The 26659-nt window shown below is 39.3% G+C and overlaps 1 long non-coding RNA gene across 3 annotated transcripts in view; it reads right to left on the bottom strand.

The window, feature by feature from the left end:
- Positions 1-26659, bottom strand: part of LOC140669689 (uncharacterized) — a 280179-nt gene that overhangs the window by 181204 nt on the left and 72316 nt on the right. The window lies entirely within an intron of this gene.

Raw genomic sequence — 26659 nt, 5'->3', positions numbered from 1 at the left:
TTCACAATTAGTGAAGTCTTATGCAAGATGATCGATGGAAATCGATATCTAAGATATTTGAGAAGGGTCAATCTCAAAGGAGGTGGCTTGAACCGAAATTCCAATAGGTTATAGTGGGGATCATCGAATCCTGAAATCCGCTACCTTAATCGATCACAAAGCGTATGGTATATCTGCAGCGCGAATTGCTCGTAAACCGTGGAAACCTCGTTCGAGACGTTTCTAACTTCGCTTAACTGTCGCGTTTAAATGACATTCTTTGCTCTTTGCGCAATTCGAATGTGACTGTGTATGTAGAACCATAGTAGGAATCGCGGGCCGTTAAGGGATAAACTTTCGGGCGATGTTTATGCGGCACGCCGATGTGTATTGCATGAAAAGAACGAAAGCAAACTAATTTCGCCAATCTGATTCGTAAAAGGATCGATATAGAAAACAGTTCCATTTTAGAGAATTAAAATCGTTATTAGTGTTCCATGTTAAACAAGATAATCAATGTACGAGTGTGTGTGAAACTGGGATCTCACTTAGTGGAAACTCATTAATTGTTGAGAGTTTTGGCTATCTCTTTAACAGTTCTACAGTCCTTGATAGATTAAACAAAGTTCTGGCCTTTAAATAAAAAAAAAAATTGTTCGAGGTAAACTAAAACGCCAAGTTTACGCTGCGTCTCACTTTGTTCATCGACGACTTTTTTAGCATTTTTTGCCAGATTTTAAGCGCTTTAGAGTTTCATAATAGTTTTAGAAAAAGTTTTATGCGTAAAAATTATTAGAACATTAATTAAACAAATTAAATTGCCAGATTAAACACTGGTCATATTATGATAATTCTATCGTTTTTAAATGAGATTTCATGTCATTCTGCAATCACTTTTAATTTCTAGCAAGAGATTTATATGTAAAAATTATTATAATATTTAAACAAATTAAATGGTCTAAAATGTCAAATGCATAAGTACCGAAAAAAAGATGCTAATCATATTTCGATTCTGTCAAAATTCTGTTTAAATGAGATTTCGTATTATTCCAAAATCACTATTAATTTCTAACAAGAGTTTTATGTGTAAAAATTATTAAAATATTTATTATTAAACGAATCAGATCGTATACAAAACGCCAAACGTATAAATACTGAGGTGAGACGCTAGTCATATTTCGATAGTTCTATCAACTTTAAATGACTTTTCGTATTATTACGCAATCACTTTTAATTTTTAGAAAGCTCGATGTATAAAAATTGTTTGAATATTTATTAAAATTCGATGTATAAAAATTATTCGAATATTTATTAAAGTTCGATGTACATAAATTATTAGAATATGTATTAAATAAATTAAATCACCTGAGAAGCCGGACGTACGTAATATCAAATCTCATTTAAAGTCGATAGAATTATTGAAATACGACTAGCGTTTCGCCTTGGTATTTACTTACGTCCATCTCGGCATCTCGGAAGATTTAATTTGCTTAATTAATATTCTAATAATTTTTGCGCATAAAACTTTTTGTAAAACTATTATAAAACTTTTAAGTACTTAAAATCTCTAATGCTAAATGCTAAAAAAATCTTCAGCAGAAAATATATGTGAGACGCAGCGTAAACTTGATGACTCAGTTTATCCCGAGTCATTTTTCTATTTAATAGCTAGAATTTTTATTTAATTAAGTTATTTGTTTAATTAAACACTCTAGAATTATTAAAAATAAAGCCTAAACACTCAACAATTAATGAGTTTCCACAAAGTGAGACGCTAATTTCGTACACACAATATACGAAAATATTGCACATCATATTATTCATTTATCTCAAAAAAATATCAGAGAGATTTTTTTTACACAATATTTTTTCATTGCAATAGTACGATCAATCGTGACACATTTAGATCGCCATTAATATAGGATCAAAATGTTTCTATCTATAAACCAGTAGTTACTCTTGTCATTTGATTGATCGAAAATTGGAATGTTGATTCATATTTATGTAACATTCATAATTCTCGTACAAAATAAAGTTTCGTATGATTACTCTATGGCACACTGTTTTGCTATCTCATTAATATTAATATATAATAATAATATATATACATATATCTGACGATAAATAAATAATTTTTTCTTGTTTTTCGACTTTGAAAGAGGTTTTACATCAACTTTACAAAGTATACAACATAATAATGACATGAAGCGTATGATGATATAGAAAATGTTGAAGCTGACATTTTAGAGCTACTTTTATCGTCGATTTAAAGTAGAAATCAAATCCGTAATGGGGGACTTCTATAGCCAACATCGACTTGCCTGTACGAGCGAAATGGGCAGTTTTATCACGATAAATCGCTACCTACGTACTATACGCACAAAATCCGCTTTGGTCATTACTGCCAATAAATGCGGGGAAATACGAAAGAGATTGATAAGAATCTGAAATTGTATTCGAGTTTTACTAAACTTTGTCCAGCAAATTCCCATCGATTCCATACGCCATTACATTATTCAAACAATAATAACTTACGATAAATGTAAAATAATAATTTACAATGGCTCAAAATATTATAATTGGATAATATTTATGCGCTTAAAATAATTTGTTCATTTCTTTTTAAGGCAATGAATCTTTTCGTCCCCATGTGATAAACTTGCAATGAACTCAAAGTGCCCAAAGAATTTTTATATTTGTCACACTCGCTGCTTTCGATGAATTAACGAGATAGCCGCTTTAATAAATCTTTCTTTTCAATTGACCAACGGTTTGCCCCACGTCTCGACGCTGTGTGTAAACGTTGAACGCGCTTGTAAAAAGTGCACTGCCACTTTATAAGCGACATATTTGCAAGTCCTCGTCGTATATCAGCATTAATATCCCGCGCGACAATAACGCGGGATAGCAAATCGGATATAACGAATGCACACTTTCGAGAAGCAAGTGACGTAAAGTGCAACCAGTTTCTCACACAAAGAAAGTAAGATCCGATTGCCTCATTGGGATGCCGACACGACGTGTGTGCCTGGCGTGTAGCCATCTCGCGAAAATCGAATATATATCTACCTATCCACTTGGCGGAATTCCTCTACGGATCAGTAGTCCAGTGCAATGCAAGTGCCGGTTATGTCACGGTACGGATACCCTCTGGGCCGAGTCGCTATAGCACACGTACGACCTCGTCGTTGTCACTGGGGAGTCGGGACGTTAGGGGGAAGAAACAGTGACGCGGGAAGCGTATCCTATGTGGGGTAGCACGAAGTGCCAATAATATCTTCATAGCACGTCGTGTCGGGAAGATATACCGGTACTCAGGTACATCTAAAAGCGATAGCTGAATCCACCGTCGCGTAGGCTATATACATATACGAGATGATCGCGTATGTAAAAGGTAAAAGAAAAAATAAAACGAGTCTTTATCTTTCTTTCTTTCTTTCTTTCTGATACGCAGCGAGGTGTCTCCTTTAACGACCGATGCGTCGATCGGCCACGCCGAAGACGCGTACTCGTTGTTAGGAGAAAAATATTTGCAATCAATATAGATGCGCCGAGAATGATATCCAAGGTGTGCGTTGTGCGCGCATGCTCAATGACCGATGAATGATCGCTATCGGCGATATGACAGGCATCGAGAAGATATGCATATAAATAGTCAAACTGGCGTCCCTCTGTTGTGCAAACATCACGATCTTGTCTCGCGAGATATCTCGAGATGCCGCCGATCATACGGCCGGCGCGTCGTTGGATCGGAAATCGATGGACGGGGGGGGGATGACTCTCTGGATTTTATATCCTTCCCGGTGAGCGCGCGCGCAATGAAAAACGACCGCGATCAAATGGCGCGCAGCTTTTAAGGCTAATGGATAACTTGGAGGATCCCGGAATGCGCGGCGCGGATCGCGCTTTATCGGATGTCCAGGTCGCGAAGGGACGCAAACGGACGATCGTGAAAGACTCTGCCATTCTCGTGGAGACGGCACCTCGAACCGTAGGGGTCGCAACACCGATCTTCGTAAAACAGGATATAAAACGACGTTACTGCGTCACTGCGACGACGTAACGAGCGCCGCCGAGTACGCGATAAAAACGAGAAACTTGCTCGCTAAAGTAGTATTTTTTTAATCTCTAATACCCCTCTACCCATGTGTGCCCCTGCAACGTCCCCGTGATTCTACAGATATGTAGATCGAGACGTACCTAAAGAATGGCACAGTTGATTACAAGAAGCCTTAACTTAATTATACTTAACTTATCATGTCATGCAGTGAGTTGCATGTAACGCGAATCTTATATTTTCTATATTTTCTTGCATTATTATTTTATAATTATAATTAAAATATTTTCCTATATACAAGATCTTCTCCAGCCAAATGAAATTCTGCAGGAATGCTTAAATTAATAAAAGTTGTAGATTCTTTTGATTACAATGCTAATATGTCGAACTTACTGCCGATAATTTCGCATTTATGGAAATCCGCGTGTTCCAACATCGAGTCAATAATCCCGCGCGAAAAAATCCAAAGGCAATTAACCTTGCGCTGTACGGCTCGGCACAGAAAAATGAGACGCGCGAAATGCCGCAATTGCATGTGCACACCAAGACGCGGCCGCAGAAATATTCCATATCGTACAAATACATACATATACAGACGTACGTACGAACGCAGGCGATAGAATGCAATATTGTGCAAGGTACTAATTACGGGTGGGAAGAAAAACGGCGTGGGGTCGCGATCCCGACGCTTAACTCGACACGACAGAGAATTCCAGCCGGCTCAGGTCAGACATATTGAACGCACGTGCCACGGAAAAGAAAAAAAATTGCGCGCTACTCGCGCAGCGTTTACGCGCGTACGTGAGCGTAGGCGCGCGCGCGCGCGCGCGCGAATCGGTGGAAGTGAAATAGGGGGTGTAAGTAGGGGCGACCATAGGGTGGGGATATCCCTTACACCCTGCCCGCCGCGGTCGTGTAATTATGTCGTGATTTATAATGATGGTGGGCAGTCGCCGGTGCGCAATTCATCTACTAAATGAAACGCCCGAACCTTGTTACGCCGAGTTCGTCACTGCGGCGGATCCTCGGCTTTTGTACGTACTGATTACGCGTATCAGCGCGAGAATGAGTTATGGCGGACGCGTGGTCAGATTGAAAATAGATAAACGTCCGATAAGTTGAATCGGGTTATTTTAAATAACACAATCAAGGTTGAATATTTTTTACTATTTCTACGATAAATTGGCTTTCACTATTTTGAAAAAAGCTTTGTGAAAAAATACACTTGCAAATATTATTATATTTGTTTTATATATAAATTATATAAATATATTATATGTAATATAACTTATATAAATTAAATATTAACTTTTCAATTTTATACAAAAAATTTAAAAAACGATATTAGGATAATGATTGATTTCTCTATACATACAGAAAGCTAACTGACTAGAGATCGAATTATTCGAACGTGCAACGTGCAAGAATTATTCCGATTATGAGAGTGCATAACATGACGTTGATGCGCCGAGTAATATAGTTACAAAGCATGGTCTTATCCGCAGAGCGAATACAAAACCTCGGAAGCGAGTTCCAGAATTCCGGCAAGTCGCGGGCAAGTTTAGAAGTTATGTTGGCGTTGCGACAAGTCGCGCTCGCAGCTTGCCGGAGACTTACTTCCGAATGCAGCCACGATGACGTGAAAACAATTCACGAGAATAGAGAGTCATTAAGATATCTAAGACCACAGCCATTATGACAAGAAGCTTATACCTCAAGTAAGTAATAACGCTGATTAAACTTACGTAACAGCAACAAAGCGGTATTCGCAACTTTACGCAAGAGGATTTAACCACGAACAACATTAAGCACGTTCGCATATTTTTGAAAAGGCAATACTACATTAGCAATACGTTACAACAACGTTACAAGATAATTATTAACATAACATTTTACTTGATAAAATATCATGTTATTAAATATGTTGTATCACTTGTAAAATTACTAATGGATTTTATGAGAGGATAAATCTATATAAGCAAATAAATCATATTTTCAACAGAAAGTTATTCGTCAAAATCATTCAAGATTGTTTCAAAACGGGTATTAAAGAATAAGAAAAGGAACATTCGTCACCTTTTTCTCTCGCGACGGAAGAGCCGAAAATCGACGTAACGGTAATGACGAGAACACATTTATGAGAAATATCACAACGTTGGATGGCGCAATAAAAAGCTCACCCTTTATCAAATCCCGCTTTCCTCTTCAGCTGCAGCCGACCGTCGATCAAGCACAGCGACGCGCGATCTGCCAGCAGATGCGCGGTCATCAATCGTGACTCGATGCAAACGACGTCAAAAATGTGCAAGGCTGAATTTTTCCCGAATGAATCATCGCTTCCGTGAGAACACACTGGGCGATGAACGTCATTTTACACCCTCTTTCGAAACACGTCCGAAACACCGCCGTGCGAATCGTTCCGCTAACGTCTCATCAAGAGACGATTTATAATCGATCTCGATAGAATGTAAGTACTCATATATCTCGCGTTATACTTCATTTTATGACCGTCATCTCCGGCGTTTATACAGGGTTATCTCTAAACCAATGCCCCGATTTGCGACATCTTTCAATATTACAATTCATAGCATCCACAGATTCATAACAGAGTGAATAATGTTTACTAAATTCAACTGATCGGTCGTTCGGCCGATAAGGTGTCATGGAGTCAGTAATACAGTTTCCTACTGTACGACGCCATGTATTCGTGTTCTATGCATCGAGACAAATATTTAGTTGGACCAAGTCGCTGAGAACTGTATACGTATAAAGTTAGTTTGAAATAGTTTGCCGAGGAGCAATCAAGCAGTCGCACCAGCGGTTGCGTTCGGTAATCACAGATGGGTTTCGCCACTTCGGCTCGCAGACGACGGCTCGATGGTGCGCTGGATGGCATATCTGAGATCGACTGTTGAGCATACCGGTGATGCGAGAAACCTACAGGTATTACGGCAAGGGTAACGTTCTAGCAAGCAACGCTCTCAACCGTTGTCGGAATCGCGCAGTTACAGTTGCGATATTCAACCAACTGCGTTAGCGATTACACTCGAAAACACCGAGAGTGATACTCTCGTGTACCGTGGATCCGTCACCCGTTATCCTGAGGAAGACCCATGTGTCTCTTTCTCTCTTTCTCTCTCTCTCTCTTTCTCGTCCTTCCTGTCGTCTATGTACTATCTATGCTCTACATTCTCGTAATAATCCTAGATCTTCATCCTCTCTCGACCAAGAGTCTTTCGTCTATAATTTTTTTTTTTTTACCGTGCCCTCTCAAAGTCTCTATGAGGCTAAGTGGGCGCCGTCTTTCCTTCATGAGTTCAGCTATTCTCTTGGTCCGTTCATGGTCTCGTCGTCGGGATCGTCTATGTTTTTTTAAGTAGGTAAGGTCGTTAATGAAATTCCCTCTTGGCCGATGAGAGAAGTTCCTCTCCGCCAGCACCACGGTGTTTTTCATCACGGTGCTTCTTGAAAAGAATCTACGGAGGTGGACCGAACGGAAGTACCGCTCTTTCTCCGAGGGATGATGAAAGAGGGTGGAGAGGTTGGGATGAACGAAAGCTTCGAGAGTCGCCTGTCACGCGGGCCGAGATTGCCCGCTTCTTTCTACTATCACTCCGCTGCCTCCCTCCTACGACTCCTAATTCCGATGGTTACCCGCACAAATGACGTGGAACGAGCAAAACATTGGGATATCTCGCCGGTCTCTCCTATCCTTGTCTCCAGATAAGATAAGAGCGAGTCACGCGCTATCGCCTTGCAGAGTTCAATGTTCGTACACTTACCTTGCCGTGAGGCTTCTTGCTCAACTATTGCTAAACTACTTGCAAAGATCATCAGTTTCTAAATTACGCGGCGCTAATCACCGTGTCCGTATAATATTTAATATTAATTGGAAATTGAGTAGTTGATGATACACCGGTAAATTCAATAAAATTCTGTATGCATGAGAGAAAGAGAGAGAGAGAGAGAGAGAGAGAGAGAGAGAGAGAGAGAGAGAGAGAGAGGAAACGAGATAATGTTATATTTTCATTTTATTTAAGTATAAAAGAGAAAAATGTAAAATATATATTCTAATATTAAAATACATAAAATTAACTATGTAAAAATCAGTGCGCGTGAATGGCAACCTACGCACGACACGCGTCTGTCGTATGATTTACATTGGCGCATGATACATACGGTAATGGAGCGGCGAGGCCGAGCAATTAAATTCCAATTTAATAAAGGCACCGGGGAATGTCGACGCCGCGGCGAAGTTTCATTTCAGCAGAGCTGGAATCCCGAGCGTGCGACCGTGCTGCATCCAGGATGGTGTGCGTACGCGTACGTATACATACGTTTAACGGTTGCGTTTCGTATCCGAGAGACGAATCAATCACTGCGCCACGCAAAGCGATTGCGAATGTTGGTATTCGATGCTCAACAACCGGCGGATAGTTTCGCTTCTGCCGAAAAAGTCCTTTGACTACCGTAGCTAGCTAAGCGCTCTCGCGAGCTCTACGATTCGATTATTTGACGACGTTGTAATTTCTACTGCTGCGCAGCATTGTGCCTCGTTGCGAGGTGAACGGTGAGTGAAACCGGAATTTGCGGAATACTATATTGAATTGTTGAAATAATCTGATTTTAAACTTTGCACACTGAAATACTTTCGAGAGTAAATTTTATAAGTGAAAATAATTGGATATATATTCCATGCGATTCTCCAAATAAAAGCAATTAATTATAGCGAAAATATATTTCTATGGATATTAGATGCGATCGTTGATCATGTAAATGTAGCAATATGAGAAAGCACGAACGCTGGATGGACGATATTTTTCGATAAAGCACCAATGGTCGTACATTTATTTGAGCCACATATTTGTTCAAAGTCTAACATTTGCGGACCATTCGAAGACCATGGTTTTGAAGGAGCAGCTGAGTAAAGAGTTGGGGAGTATATATATATATATATATTAATATATATATAAACCTTCAAAGGCTGGCTGTAATAATTCAAAACGAACTTCTCTCGCAGTCTATGAAACACGTACTGTTTAAATTATAATTTATTGCAATTGTGAGAAGATTATTCACGTATATCTGAGATACATATTAAAAAATATAAAAAACTTGAAACGTTTTATATATTTAGTTTTACATTCTTATACTTTCACAATATATCATAGCTTGATTAATTAATTAACGTTAATTGAATAAATTATAGTTAAAAAAAGGTTTCTTTCTCAAAGATATTTATCTCTAGACTCTTACTTATTGTTAGCTCTAAAATTTTGAAAAAAAAATTCGGTCTCGAAATTTGACTACATTCGTGCAAAACATACTGTGTGTTTAAGTATTCGTAGTTTATATAACAAGTTAACAAGATTTTAAGCACAGTATGAATAAAAGAAGAAAAACTCGAGGGCAGACTTGCAGGGAACAAGGGATATAAAAGAACGATTCGGAAGCAATTCGGTAAGTACATGTCGATTTATGTCCGGGAATCGCCGATAGCTCACCTACGTTATTTTCTCCCTCTCACGTTCGCCGGGTTTTGCCGCCGGATCTTGCCGAGGATAGTGCCGTAAGAGATCCGCGAATGTTATTGTATGAGAACGCCGAGAAATCGTTCCCCGTCTCCCTACCATATTTTATACACCCGGTATATAACGCGTAGAAGAACGTTCCCGATGGTCTATCTTATGATGTTATTTGCGAAGTGGTCCGAATGGATGGGTCGTTGACTGTCGATCCATCGTTCGAAAAGGAGGAGACGGTCGACAAACTTGGTCGAAAAATTATGAGAAGTCTTCCTTTCTAGATTACACGCGAAACATCCAATCGATATCATACGAGTCGGTGAAGCAACGCAAATAGATTCCACGTTCACAAGATGCGGGGATTTCTTTTCGCAAGACCTTCCGATTTCATCTACCGCAGAGATCGTAAATATCCTCGGTCCTAACAGCGACATTCATCTGGTGACGCTAGATAATGGTATTGGATAGATTTTTTATACTTTCGTATATATTTACTTAAACAGAAAGTTTGAACAAGTATCCTTCTGAAATTTCTACATTACGTACAAAACGATCGCAAGAAACTGTCGATATCAGAGATATATTAATATAAGTTAATATATGTTAATATTAATTCCGTAATATAAATGTTTTAACAACAAAAATTTAATTTTGTAATGTTATTTCTCATTCGTGTTCTTTATACAAATTTATATCAAAACAAATATATAATAAATTGAATAATTGATTCTTATCGATAAAATGCTTTTCAAGTTATTGATATTTTCGAATTTATGGGCATAAAAATGTCAAACGTAACAAAATGTAAATTATAAAAATATATGACAATAAAAAATGGAAACAAAAATGATACGCGAAGTAGACCTCTCGAACTTTACATTCCATCTGGTTATCCATTATCACACTTTTTAATTCGCAATAGGCTTCGCAAGCACCACGCAAATTATTCAGATGAGTTTGCAGCTGGTGAATAAATCCGGTTGCGCGGTGACAGGCCAATGTTTTTCATGCGGCTATCCCTCATTTGGCTTATCTCTGATTCTGACTAAGACTAATGCGGGCGATTCGCTCGATCGTTTGTAACCCCCTCTGACCCTCGTGGCCAGCTCGCACTCATTTACCCCCGAGGGCCACCCTCGTCTCTGGTCCTTTGCTGACTAACACACTCTCATTTATCCGCAAGGAACCGATGCCCGTCCCGTAGATATTAGTTCGAGGAAATGTCAGGATCACTCACGACTAAGAGGTAAGAAAAAGCTTCGATCGATCAAGCAGATCGCGATGAATTCTCTTGAAAAATATCAAATTTTTACGTGGCAAACAACAAATTTAACAAATGCAGTCGCAGAATTCTACGAAACGTTTGTTACTGGCGTGTTGAAAAGTTGGAGCAAAGAGACATCTCAGATTGACGTAACTTATGTCACGATTGTTTTCGAATCTCGCGTCGCCATCAAAGTCTCGTTTTCCGGTACTCGGAAAGAGAACTGGAAACGATCGGGGAGGTTTTCTCGCTTTCACCGGTGCTATATGACTCGTGTAACTGCCGCTGGTGCTCCCGAGCGTTTTCTATGCTCGAATAACGTTGCACTTACCGCAGTTTACGTTCGGCGCTTCTTTTTCCCTCGTGATATCGACTTTTAACGATCGGAACGGGAAAAGCGGCTATGAGACCGGAAGTAGCTGCGTTTCGACTTGCCCTGGAAAAACGTATGTGAGTCTCATCCTTTTTTTACGTTCCACTATTTTACGGCAAAACCTTCGTCTTTCAAGATGAGACTCTCGTATTCCCTTTCGTGACACGTTCTCGTACAATTTCACTGAATCGCGCAATAAAAAAAACTCAGGGTGCAGTGCAACATACATCATAAATTAAAAATAACTAGCGGTAACCATACCTTCATCGCTCGTTAGCTTAATCGCTCGCTCTTCCAACGACATATCTTACATAATCAAGCAAGTATTATACGTTGCGTGAATACGGATCGACGCCGATGTCTAACTGATTCTTCGAAAGTTTCTGTACCATCTCTATGTATCCTTTCTTCTCGTTGGAACATTTTCCAACGATCTTCTCATTCTCCCTTTTCTCTCTTTCTCATTCTCGTTATTTCTGCCCGCCATCTGCCTCCTGCCTCCTGCCCCCTGCTCCGAGCTCTTCCGTTTCTCTCTTTTCTCCCGTTCTCTTCGTTTAATTTCTTTTCCGACCTCCGCACATTTCTATATCACCGGATCCTGGATCCTACATCAGACGGCTCACACGCGATTTACTAAGAAATTCATTGGCTAATGAAATTAAATTCCAGCCCGCCGTCCGTCTCGCTCCGCGAGGGTCTCGCGTAGTTTATGCGTCGCATTGAGTTCCGTGAGTTCTGAGTCTCGCGTTGTCCTCTCTTCCACCCTCCTTCTTTGCCACCATCGCGCAATAAAGCCGAGTGCAAAAAGTAATCCAAAATAATTTCTTTTACTCGCGCGTCTCTTCATCACGCACGTCTGTATTGCATGATAAACGCGACAAAGAAAATGAGATGGCGAAAACTGCAAGAGAATAAAAGAGCAACGAAAAAAAAAAAAAAAAAAAAAAAATATCGACTCTCTTCACAGTCCTCACGCCTCGTGCAAATAATTGGAACGTGCTGAACCCCTCAAGTTCTCGGGTACTCTTTTAATTTCGCTCCTGGCCTCCCTTAATTCGTCGCAGGTAGTTAGAGAAGACACTCCCGGAACTACTTCTCTTCTGCCCCGTCGTCTTCGTGTACCTTAGATCTCTCCGTCTGCGCATTACATTAACTTGCGAGCAGTCTTGCAGGAGCTGCCGGACCGAATCGTCGCGGCAAGATTTTTAAATAAGCACAGAAAGGAGGCGAAAGGTCCGATGTTGACTCCTTGAAACTTAAGCGCCATACGACTTCGACTTCTTCGAGAATAACTACTCTTGACATAGGAAACTTTTTCTCTCTTCCCAATTTCTTTCACATACTTTAAAGATTTTTAATTTTGATAGCATCGCGTGAAATTTAACAGGAAATTTGCGATGAACCTAAAAGTTTTAATGGCCGTAACATTATAAAACACTTTACATTTTTACAAAAATTTTATCAGAAAAATCAAGCACTAAAATTGATTTGTACTAATTGTAAGATTTGTAATCAGACATATTAAACTCGTGCCGCAGCATGTGACACCGTACAAATGATGAGTTGTAATTAAAAATCTAACACAACAGATATCATTTTTTTCGATGTGACAAAACTTCTTTTTCACTGCCAATTATTCGAGTTCCAGCACGAACGCGCACTTGAAATTTCCAAATGGTTCTGACGCAGTTTTAACGATGTGCGCAATGTTTTATGAGTATTATTTTTTACGCGGCATCAAAACGCAACGCACGGTATTCATTTCGCTCACCGAAATTTGTATTCTATTTAACAGTGCGCGTGTTCTGTTCGATTCGATTGACAATTCATGCATTTTTTTTCAATTTAAAATCTTGTTTTTCTAATGAAAAATCTCAAAAAAGAAAAATCAAATATAGTTTATAAATTTTCAATCAAGATTGAGTAAGCGTTGATATATTATCTCATTATCGAGATGACGAATCGACAGAGCACGTTTTTATTATTTTATTCAATAATGATTGAAATAAAACTATCACTTGCTGTAACGGAAGGATATCATACTACATAGTCTCAAAAGAATGATTGCGGTAGCTTTTTCATATCCCACAGGGGGCATAATCTTGTTTTTCTACTCGAGAATTCCCTCTAGGAGAATAAGTCAACGGTGACTGGATATCTTCAGAAGAGAGAGTTAATTCACGGTCCGCGGCAGGCTGCAGGCTGTTTACACGCACGAGGATCTCACAATCAGTGATTTATTTGCGTTTCGGATTCGCAGCTTCTTTGTCGACCACCTATACCTCAAACTCGTTTTCCTCTTTTATTGTGAGCAAGACAAAACAAATTTATTGAATATATTGAAAGTTTGCGTAATTGTTATTCTTGTTATTAATTGTCAGATACTAAAACAAAAGAAAAAATATTTTGCTATTAAAGCTCTTTATTAATATATTCGTATTAATTATATTAATATTGTTTTTAATATCTACTATTACCATACGATTACTATTATTTACACATTTCCCCTGTACATATTTGTTCATCTGTAAAATATTACTATCACAATAATTTGATAATAACAGAATTCTGAATGTAGCAAACTAATTTTAGTGCTAAATAGGATTTATGGAAAAATCTCCTTACGTAAGAAGCTTTCAGGCTTGACAGCGGGTGGATTAGTGAACATGCGGTTGACGGATAAGGCTTGTCAATTAATTACCCTTCCTTGTATATTCAACTTCGGGGAGTTCGCACCCTCTATCGTTCCATAGGATTATCATGACACGACAAGCTCCGCTTATGCTCGGATTAGGAAGTGTCTGCGAACGTTTCATTTTAAAGACAATATCATTTTACATTGACATGCAAAAATCTTCGTCATCAAGCTTCATTTTTGAAGATACAACAATATAACTAGCTCATTTCTATTAATTATAAGAAAATATACTATACTTATATCAGCAAATTTTTTAATAACGGAAATAATTGACGTTATCATGATGATAACTGAAAAAAATCTGATATAATCAACAATTTCGCATAATTTTCTTATAATTAGAAACTCAACCAATTGTATTAATAATATCAAAGTATATATTATGTGCATTTACATTTAATAAAGCTTTACTGTTACAAGAGTATAAAACAAAATATCGTGCCTCTTATGTAGTATTATGTAGTATTACACAACAATGAACTTATCGTGCGAAAAATACCGGTAGATTAATAGCAACGTTACGCAATATATTTGCGTGATATCGCGTGAGCATTATCGCGGCTGCGAAATTAATAGGTGCAAAGAAGATCGGATCAAAGGAGAAGCGCCACGCCGAGGTCGATACGGCAACAGCATATAATAGTATATAGTGGTTATATCGAAGCTTAGTCGCGAGATACGAACGAGGGGAGGTCACGATTTGGGGTTGGCGTGAGGTCGTGGGCGAGCCGCAGAGGTGCGTGCGAGAGCAACTGAATCTTTGATGACGGAGGTCGAGAGAGTCAGGCCTATCCCTTCCTACAATACCGGAGAGGATTTCCCTACGAGGAATCTGGGACGGTCGACGATGGTTAGCGGCAACCGCGTTGGGAAGCTCGCGCGCAGAGTTGTAACTCGTTAATACCGCGGACCGTATCTAGAACCTTCACCCGCTGAAGCGACAGCGTAACGAGGTCATCTTTTTGCCGGTAGGGTGGCACGGACAGCGCGTAAGTCTCCGAGTCGAATATGCGCGCATCCGGTATAGGGGAATCTAATCTTCTCCTCAATTACTCTCTCGTTATCCGGTGGGAGACGGTAAGCGCGAGCGAGATGAGATTCCCGTACAGAAACATCATCGCCGCGGCGCCTCAAGAATGACCCAGTTGCTTAAGAAACTTTACGCGTGTGTGCGCGAATAACGAGAGAGGCATTATGTAAGTTGTGCAGATCGCACGAACGATAGATTGTTCAATGAAATAGACGATTAAATCCAATTTTCTCCACGAGGATTAGCACGCAACTATCGATTCTGCGACACACGTTGCGGTCATATATTGTAGTAAGTAATAATAACTTAATCGAGTTCAATAGAATGTATAGTATATACATAAAGTTAAAAATAACAATTAAATGACAAGACTAGAAGTGCATAATTAACGAGATACAGTAGCAAACTTATTGTTTTTAAGCCTAATTTAAATGTAATTATTAATAACCATGTTAACATGTATATTATAAAGTTCGATAATGTAAGAAGTATATTTCAATTATTCATAAATAAAAAAGAAAATTTTTATCATAAAAGAAACAGTGACACAACGAAATTAAGTAAGTTTCAACATTTAACAAGAATTGTATAATTTTAATTTTACAATTTTCTAGAGAAAAATTGAAAATAAATTATATGGAAAGTAAATTATAACGCATAAACAGAATTTGAGGAAATTTGTAAATAAGTCACTAAATCCACATTGCCCACATTGAAAACATTATTACTGCCATAATTTAAAGCACATATAGCAATTCATCTTTTAACCTCATAACTGTTAATTCAATGCGTACATTCACGAATATACATGAATATGAAAATATCAATAGTACTACCAGCATCAATTATTGACTACCAATAAGCGTATGCAGTGGCATAAATATAAAAAAAAATTTTTTTAATTACGATGATGCAGCAATGATGCAAATTAGCGAAGCGTGATACATTGTTGATAACCACTTCGCTATCCAATACCTTTTCTCCCGTTTCACAGAAAATCAAAACGAGCCACTCGGCGAATGTGCTAAATGGCAATGAAACGCGATACACCAGTATTCAAAAGCGTCCATTTTGAATCATGTACGGTGGATTTGTGAAGTGAATTTCTTCTCTGTTTTTCTCGCGTACACGCATCGGCGCGACCGGTCAAAAGAGGATTACATCGGAGGATGGGCCCAGTCGGGAGCCTTTAGATTCCGCCCACGCAAGAAAGTGTTGCCATCCATGGCATTTAAGGCGGGACGACGACGGTAGCTCGATTAAGTAACAGGGTTTAATGTCTATGCAAAGTAAATTGTTGCCCGGCGAAGCCCGATCGTGGCTCGAAAAAGTGCCGAGGGTTCGCGAGAAAGAGGAAAAGAAGGCAGAGGAGGAGGAAAAAACGAAGTCTGGTATAATCGAGAGATACGGCGAAACCGGAAAGAGCAGGGGGTAGAGCAGCTGGGCTACAATTAAATGAAGAGGACACCACCCACCGATAGCGCCCAGGATAAGTTCCTTTAGCGAGTGATTAAATTTTAATCCACTTCTAATTAGATTTTTTGTCAAGCTCGACGTAAGGGCGAGCGACCAAGCCCATTTTGAAGAGAGAAGGTTAAGGTATCCAAGTAGAGATGAGGATGCGACTTTCGTGCTAAAAGGATTCATTTTAATCGAAACTTTTTAACGAGAATCTGTTGTCCAGTATTTTAATGTTATTAACACCGATCGCGCTGACAATTCTAACATTGGCATTCATTCAAACGTAGCACGTACAAAAGAATTGCATCCTTGAAGTATCGATTCCATTGTCCTTAAATTTCATTGATTAAAAATGAGATTAAAGTGCAATTAAAATTAAAAAAACAGAAATTTGCTTTTCATTATCGTATCATAACTACAATAAATAATATAATTAACTGCGTTTATCCTCATTATCAATAAAAATCTATTTTTTTCTAGTATGAATCTGAAAAGAACTTGATACATGTTTCTTATACAGAATTATAGTCAAGTCAAGCATCCTAATAAATTTACAAAATTAATATATTAAAAATGCTGAAAATTTCTTGCAATATTTCCCTTGTAATGTAATAAAAAAATCAGAAAAAATGCATTTGATTCTGCTGTTTGATTTATTATTGCTGATGTCTTATGAATTGTAATAATATCACAGGCACCGGAATTTTCTTTGACTAACTGTAACTTGCAAACATTTCCAAGTTTGCACGGTTTCTGACAGGGGGAATTTCTGACATGGACGAATCGATGAGCAAACAAACGGATTTGGCAGCTCTCCTGTAGCGAGCCCGGTCAATGCCGCCGCGCCGTCGTTCCTCTTCACGGATCGCCGTCTCGCGGTCGTTCTACTTTGCATCCCTCGCACATCCTGCGGCCCGAACCGCATAGCCCATCATTCTCTCGTTCCGCTGGTAGTCCCTATCAAGCGCCGATAATTCGGACGTGTAGGCACCGAAGCGAAGCCGGCGCCTCTGGTCAGTAGTTACCGCAGAAACCGCCAAGCCGGTTCTATTCTGTATGTGTTGGCCAGGGCCCGTTTATCCCATTCCCGCGAACTATAGCCCTGGGCTGGCAAGTAGTCAGTTACGTTACAATTATACCGACTAAACGCGCGCGACCAAGAAAGCGCCGTTAATAGCAACGTGCCTCTTTAGCAACGCCTCGCATCCGTACCTTTAGTCTCCGCCTTTCAGACGCCGCGTAGAATCATTCTCTTAATTGAATTAGCCGTTCGGAATTAGTGATTTGAGATTCGCGCCGCAGACGCCCCATCTTTCGAAAGTGAGGCCGGTCGAGAGCTGGATTACGCGTTCATTACGTAACTACGCAATTAGGGAACGTGTACGTCCGCATTGTATGAGTGCAGAGCGCGCGCGTTTATATAATCCGAGAGCTAATAGAATTCAAACGACAAAGATCAAAGCGAAATCTTAAAACTCGATGGACTCGTCAGTAAAATATATTGTGCAAATATACGAGTAGTATGATATTTTTTATTATAATTTGTTATTTTTTTAATATTTTTATTTATAATAAAATATTTGATAATTTTTTATTATTGAAAAAGTAGATTAATAATAAAATAAAACTGTTAACTTTCTTATTAATATTAATGATTATATTACTATTTTATATCAATTTAATATTATTGTAATTTATTATTTAAAATTAAATTATCTTACATTTCTCTTTACATTTCTTAAATTATTCTGCGCTAGTTTAATGACGACACAAAAAAAAAAAAAAAAAAAAAAAAAAGGTGGACTGTGTATACATTCTATGCGTCGGGATTATATAGTCGCTGACGTCAGTGTCGTATCAAGTTATAAACTTCAACGGTGGGGTATAAATAAACATAAATAAAATGTATAAAGGCGAAGAAGAATGACACACAAGTAAAATTCTTCCGATACACGGAAGAAATAAAAGACGGAATTGATCTACTTCTCGACGCGCTCGTTCTTCTCGCACCGCGTAGCGCAGGTGAATCAACGACACTTATATGCCGATAGGTACCTATTTCCCGGGACTCGCGCAGAGAACAAGGGGTCTGTCTCTGTATGCCGTCGTCTGTCATCCGTCAATCCTCGCCAAACGATCTTCATCTCCCATACTTCCGTACACGACTCTCTTACCCCAACCATGGTATAGCGCCCGCCCTTTGACGTTTCTCGAGTACGTATCGATCGTGCTCTTTGAAGGTCATTCTCTCTCTCCCCCTCCCCTCTGATAAAACGAATTTTTCCGGTAGTAAACTGGAAACTGCCGATGTTACCGAACGTTCGCTTTATCCATCTACGTTAAAAGAAGAGCTATTTTCTGGATTGCATATCGATTTGTACCTATTGATTTACAATAAATAATCAAAGAAGATTAATGGTTAAACTTTCACATCGCTGATAAAAAACACGTTATACAAAATTCTTTATCGTGATATTGATATTTTTACAGTTGTACATCCATATGGCCAATAAAAATGTTTTCAGAAATACAATTTGTAAAAACGGTCATTTCCGATACTTTTCAAAGAAAAAGCTTTTAACTATCATGGATTCATTTACTTATCGACAGTAACATCCTATGCAGCATATCGGCAAAAGAGAAATAAGTGAAAACAAAGACAGAAAGACAGGATGTTGTAGTAACTAGGAGAAGATATATTGCACTAGTTCGTTGGCCTTGATTGCCGGATATTCAACGGATATTCAACGGGGCTTAGCACGGATGTGCGACGAAGATGACGGGTGGCGGCTTAATGTCATAACATCATACCGCAACGTTTACGCCATGTAGGTATACTTAGGGCAATAAGATCTAATGTGATATACAGCAGTTTATACAGCAGTATACTGAAATCGAGTCTAGAGAGGAGAGATCATTTGCGTATCGTTACTACCGCATGCACCGCGACTGTTAGAAGGTTCTGGCAACGCGCTCGTGCACTCGGTAAATTTTGCATCTCGCACTTTGCATATGCATGCGTCGGCAGAAATGAAATCATCGACTTACGGGATTCAGTGGAAGCCGCGCTTTTCATTGCTGCCATTAGTGGTTTTCTCCTCCGTCAGCATATCATTCTCTACAGAGTATTTTATCCGTTAACACACATACACACACACACACACACACACACACACACAGACACACAGATTACGATCTATCCAACTATCTTCTCAGCTTTTACGAACGAACAATTCATACGAAATGATCAAAGTTAATATTCTGTTCACAACATACAAATGAGACTATTATATTTATATTTTTTTATATTTATTTCATCCATATATTTAACCCCTATTCCGTACTGATGGATCATTTTTATCTGTGATTTTTCTAACAACGTCAATTTCTCGAAAACAAAGAATCATAAAATAATATATTTAAGTAAATTATTTTTTTTTCATATTTTTTTAAAACACTTTTACGTATTAATAAACTTATGGAAAATACGCTGACCCACCTGTACAGTTAGAAGGTGCCAAAAATAACAATACGGAGTAAGGGTTAATCTTGTTTGTACTTTACAAAGTTCGCGTCGCTAATCCATTAAAAGACGATCGTATAATACGAAGAAAGTGGCAAGTTGCGGTAGATATATCTTGAACAAGAAAGTAAACGCGAATCAAATTCAAATTAATCGACCGATTTTGTCCGCTACAAAGTGATTTGCCGCTCGAGATTATCACACGCGACCGATTACAGTCTTTATAATCGACCATATCCGAGCGATTAGTACGGCCAAACGCGTAAAATCACATACTTTACGATCTTCAAGAACAGCATTAATCTGCTCGAGTCGAATTTGCGAAGAATTCCGAGTCAAACGTTTTCAAAGTAATTTACGAGGTAGGAAACAGCGAAACAGCGAGACGAAGTCGGTAATGCGAGACTTAAGATGCCGTACAAACCGTCTCGCCTCATTCTCGCGGGACAGATGAGCTGCTTCGTCTATACCAGGTTGCTCTCTCCCTTTTCGCCGCGTGCGGTGCAGGAGCTACTGTATTGGAGTACTCTCTCGTTACCTGATATTATTACCTGCTAATACCCCAGGTTCGACTGACTGCCGTACCGTGGAGAGTATTTAGTAACTTTAGAATCCGGCAAATCGGATCCGCTCTATCTCTTTCCTACGGTCTGATGCTTCCAATGAAGATGCGTCCTTCTCTCCCTTACTATGTACATCCGTTTCCGATTCTATTTCCTTCCTAACGACAGGAATGCGAATTGTACGTGTGCCGTATCGCTAAATACTCTTCCGATATATATAGCGTTCGCGTTTGATTAGATCAGCATGGACGATGTAATGACGCCCCGTTGTTAGAAACGATCGAATTATCGTCGCTCTACAAATGTCGTCGCGGTCGCTCCGGTATTGCCTGAAATGTCGGGTACCTTGGGTAAACATTCGCGACTATGCTACAGTAGCTCTCGGGCAACAAAAGCTACTTTAGTTCGGGCAAGCGGAAAGTCATCCTTTCCCTACAAACGAAATGAACTCCGAGAGCAACCTCGCTATTTAACCGCGGGAGAAATTGGAGCTTTATAGACGCTCGTAGGAGAAACAATGCTCCTACGAGACGAAGCAGTGGCTAAAGGATCGTTTGGGCATGCATTTCATTTTGTTTATATACTTACATTGCGAGAGAATTCGATTCCAAATTGATCCAAAAGAATTTGTAACGAAATACGCGCTAGATCTTTTACGATGACATTCTATACGAATTTTGTTTATGTACTCCGTATATAAATAGATCGTGTAACTTTTGCTTAATCAAGGATCCTCTTATCCGTACATTATTATATCTAATCGGCGTATCGTATAATATATTCCAACATCACTTACGAGTCGCCATACGATACGTCTTACGTTACCGTAGCGTGTAGGTGCATGTTATTTACGAAAATGGTGAATATTTCAAATAAAGCATGACTGCCAGGAGATATATATCTTCACGCTCTATCTCCGTGAGTCTTGCCATATATAAGGTATATCATATTCACGCATGCATGCATCATGGTTAGTACGTCGTAGCTGTCAGACATTGGCGTGGTGTATCTAACGTAAGTCGAGGCGTCTTCAACTTGATTACCTTAACGATGTCACAACGACGGCGTCATCTAATAAACTAATGTAATGTAAGGATAAAGAAACGAATAGTCTGAAAAATGATATTTACAGAAAATATAGCCGCCACAAAATTTTATAATCCTATAACTTTATTTCTTTTATACTTTTTTTTGGTCGCGATTTTAATCCGCGCAAAAAAAAAAAAAAAAAAAAAAAAAAAAAAAAATACAACGCGTATTTCTCATAATCGACCGTAACAATTGTCCTCGAAAAACTCGGTCAAAATCGGTCAACATTTTAATAGCCATGCAAATGATCGTTATCGCTTTTAAGCGGCCTATAACATTGCAGTTTATTCCGCGGCGCATCGAAAAACTGTAAAACGAACATTACTGCCGGCAACGTCAGCAATTTTCGCGCAATCGCGTACAGTGCCAACTGGAGGGTAATAAAACAAATTGCACAGGTGATTCCAAGGTGACCACAGGCGACAACACGTGGTGTGTCCGCCGGCATTCGTGGAAACGGCCGGCGCCGAGGGGGCTGACGACTAGGAGGATTTTCGGCATCGCCTGCGGTTGCGTTTATCGCCCACGGATGGCCATCGTCAGTTTCCTTTTTTGCCTAACCGTGCAAGAGAAAGAGAGAAAGAGAGAGAGAGAGAGAGAGAAACATGTAATACCATCCCGCGCCGGCCTCTCTGCGTCCAGCATTCCATACTTTACCTCCGCGTACCCCCAATTCCCCTTACAGAGAACGCTATTAAATCATATCAGGTTCAGCCGGCAATTATTTAGGTATTAGCACTCTTTTCCCCACGGAAATCGTGCATTCGCTTGCCACAACGCGGCTGCTGCATCCGGACATCCGCGCGCTTCATCGAGCCAAAGATTTTTTGCCCGCGTAACGCGTTTTTCGCGTTCAGCGAAATTCCGCAGCAGCCTCGTTAAGGGACGCAGTCTCTCGTTCGTTTGTCGCTTGTTACGCGCATTAAGGTACGTTTGGACTCTTTTCACGCCGAGAATTATTACAGGTAGAAAAAAGCTTCTGTTATTTTTGGGCAATACCGCTTTATATTTTGTTCCTTTTATATTCGATTTTTTATCGCGCTTGTTTCTGACACTTATCACTTCCGCTTTTCATGTTTGTGTCAGCACGTTTAACGCTTTATTAAATTTCACAATATAGATCGCTTTGATATCATAGATCAATCGCATGATATCGGTCGGTCTTGTTAAAACGTAATTAGATAATGTCAATGCGATGGACGATTTAATTTCGAAATTGGTGGCAGACATAGAAAGAAGATGAATAACTCGTTATTACATTCGATAAAACGTCGCGTGACTCGGGTTCTTAAGACGTGCAGCCGCCACATGCAGGCTCGTGGGCAGAGACCCCCGTCGTTTCATTTCTCACAACAAATGATAATGAGAGGATTGGTGTATAATGAGTCGCGCGATCGATTTCTTGATCATAAATCAGACTCATAAATCGAGAAAGACCTACCTGTCTACCTGTTCATTCGTCGAAAGGATCCTCTCAGACTATCAATTTATTAGAACGTGATCATTTGCATTGGGATATAAGTAACTTAGACATATATATACATGTGTCAATTTCCATTAAAATTTACACTTCAACGAACGCCTGTAATAATTATTTCAAACTCAAGCGACGCGTAAGCAAAACGAAAAAAAAAATGTTTTATTGCAATATCTTTTAATTGATTTTCTTTCCAACTACTTATGGCATGCCATAAAATTTATTTATGAAATGTCTATCGTTCTGCTCTAAACAATATATCTAAAAATAATACTTATACGTGCTTCTTACTAACGCTTAATCACGCGAACGTTGTGTGACAGTATATAATGTCAGTGTATAATACCCGCATACTTCTCGTTCGCAGACGCCGTATCGATTACTGTTCTTCCTATTCGGCTGCGTACATTCGATACGTCGCCGCAAACGTACCCGGGGCGTTAGATATTACTTGTCCTTCCACGGCGCCGGTCGACGCGCCACAAAAAAAAAAAAAAAAAAAAAAAAAAAAAAACAGCGCGGTTACTCGCGAGTTAAAGGATCGCCCGTTATAAATAATCGCTTCCTGCCGGCTCCTGTTTACGTCGCACCCGGGCACCGGTATCCATCCGAGGTAAAAATTTTTTTTTGTCGTTACTTGTACGGCCACGAGGCGGACAGAGGGTGGCGAAGGGGTCGACGGTGCAGCGAAAATGTCGGTCATAAAAATGTCCCAGTAAGAAATGGCCCCGGCGAAAAGGAAGGAGCCCAGACCGTACCTTCGGGATGGCTTCTCGGCCTCGTGTATCGTGGATGTGCATCGCGCCCTTCTCTCGTTTATACCAGTGCACTTTACGGCAAATAAGTATAGGTCGAGCCGACCCGGTAAGCTCCGGTCAACAGAGAAAACGGCCATCTCGCCAGAATAGGAAGAAGGTGATGGGGAAAAGGACTCGGTGGTTAACTCCGTTTGCACGTAAATTCAGATAAGTCGCCATAATACGATGATATGTCAAGTTTAATTTATAAATCAATCGATCGATAACGTGTTTAATTTCGGGGCAAAAAAATATATGATGTTTATGAGAAAAGAAAAATCCTCTTTTTGCTGCCGGATGTTTGTTGTAAATTTTTTGTAAAATTGCGCGTAATAAAAGTACAACCAATTCAAGTAGATAATTCAAGTGGAGTTGTAAAGTTTTACTTGTACCTCTGCGTACGTTCAGAACACATCGCTTACAGACCGCTGGTCCGTAAAAAGCGTTACTTCCTTTCCATAGCGTGAGCTTGGCCGCCGTAAGAGGTTCTAAAAGTTAGTATTACAAAATGCAAATTGATACCAACCACGTGAAGCGCCTCGTTCGAAGGACGCTGCGCGCGCGTGTATCATAGAGAGGTCTTGCCGTTCTCCTTTACGCTGGAACATTTTATGACGTAAGTAAGTATAGGTTGACCAGTCGATGCAGCAACCTGCGGGCAACCAGGGTATCCTGGGAGAAGGAGGATCCGCATGCAAATTCGAGTAAAGTCGATTCCGCGCGAAGCTGCCGGGCTGCATGCATCGATTGACTAGCAGCACAGCTACCATTATGCGTTTCAAGAAGAAATCCCGCGAGGAACGTATTCCAAGATAAAAAGAGCACCGAAACGAAAACGTATTTTATTATCTGAATTAATACCATCTTCTCAACATCAAACGCATTATTCGAAATAATAAATGATTTCACGAAAACATAGGCGAATACGTATAGATAGTTTGCGCGCGGCGTGTTTTATACATTACAGTTGTTCGGAACTAAATATGCGGAAAGATTGAATCGGTAACTTTAGAAGAAAAGAAACGTTAGCTTTCTGGGATGGCAGGTTAACCTGTTTCACGCAAATTCACAGGAAATCGCCTTCCGAGAAACAGCCGAAGTTTATAGATCCTTTGACTACTCGTGCATCAAACGAATCTATGCCAAGGAGAGAACGTTCGATATCAGAGAATAGGTCAGTATCTTCTTATTTTCATAACTTTTCGCGTTTCTCTTTTCACTTGTAAAAGATTCAGACGTATAAAGTTAACTTTTTATCGTCTTGGCATCTCTCGGTATTTGTGCTACGCACAGGATTTCCGTGCAACGAGAAAAACAAAGGAAGGCTAACGTTTTATTTACGCCGAGATTACGGTTAGTATTTTACTATCAAGACTTTGTAGAAACTGATCAAAATGCAAGATATGCTCAGGAATTATATTACTATATATAACATTTAATTTTATAAAACTTAAATATTAAACTTTTCTTTTCTTTTATTAAAAGCAACATTTTTTTATTAATATCAACGAAAATTTAAGAATTGAATAAAAATAAAGAGAATGTTAAGAATTCCAGAAAAAAAGTTACATTTCGTGTTATGTAAAATTTGTTAAGACCCAATAGAAACGTTGAAGATATATAAACAATTCAATATTTTGACATATCTTGCCAACGTGGTCGTAACTGCGCGCTATTCGTTTTCCCTCAAGCTAATCCCTTTCTGCTGCTCATCAGCACGTCTCGTTTATTTTCGCTATTTCTCGCTCCGCTTTTTCAGCTTACGAGAGATACGTCGAAGTAACCCCGTCGTTGCATGCACTTTGTGTCTGGCCTATTTTCCTGTGTGTCAGGAATGAGGAAAATGATATCCCACTCCACTTTGTCCTCTCCTATTCTTCTCCCTTTTCTCTCCCTCTCTTTTTCGTTTTTTCTCACGCGTGCAACTCGCATTCTCCCAACTTTCTTTCGTTTTACCTTACAGGCCATTTTTTGAGATATACACCAACAGACAGACTCAGAGAGACTGATATGTAAACGGGTAAATTGATACCGACGATGGTAGTCGGTCTATTCTAGGGCATATGCAGATGCCGCGAGAATATATGTTACGGCCTCTCATCTTTGGATGAAATATACATACGCGATAATTTGCGGTACTTTTGGTGCTTGACCTGGATTCACAGCGGCTCTTTTCTTTCTTTCGTGATTCTTCGCGGGCTTATAATTAGCGGAATTTAGCGATACTTAAATACACACGAATCTTTCTCATGACGTAGAGAATGATAATATATTGATAGCAATAGCTATTTCAAACGATACTTTGCAGTGCGCGTATTAAATCTACAGCGCTTTAATTTTTTTTTAAACAATATCTACAAGTCTTGAAAAGAAAAGTTCGTATTTACATTATTTTGTAATTTTATAATTATCATTTTCGCGTAATTTCAGCACACAGTATTTGCTGATTATGTATCAAATTTTATATTTGGAGAATGTGAAAGAAATTGGCCTGTATGCAAAATATAATCTGATATCACATACGCAGCAGATGAGGCTTGGGCGTAAAATAATAATCATGAATCTCTTTTGTACGAATCGATGCCGTTAATATTATGAACATATATACGTATTATCTTATCGCGACACATTTGCACAATGGCACGAAACAAAAACACGCTCGATAATCACATTTAGTGCTTCAGGCACCTCCGCTTGAAATCATATTTCACATATTTAAATCCGGCAATCGATAATGCAATAAACGCGAGAAATTACCACAGGAATTTTACGCCCCACTGTCGGTAGCGTTATGCGTAGATATAATTAATGTAAAAAGCTTTG

This window comes from Anoplolepis gracilipes, chromosome 9 (assembly GCF_047496725.1).
Source record: "Anoplolepis gracilipes chromosome 9, ASM4749672v1, whole genome shotgun sequence".
Lineage (NCBI taxonomy): Eukaryota > Metazoa > Arthropoda > Insecta > Hymenoptera > Formicidae > Anoplolepis > Anoplolepis gracilipes.
Note: the sequence above shows the minus strand (reverse complement) of the source record. Positions and strands in the feature narration are given on the sequence as shown.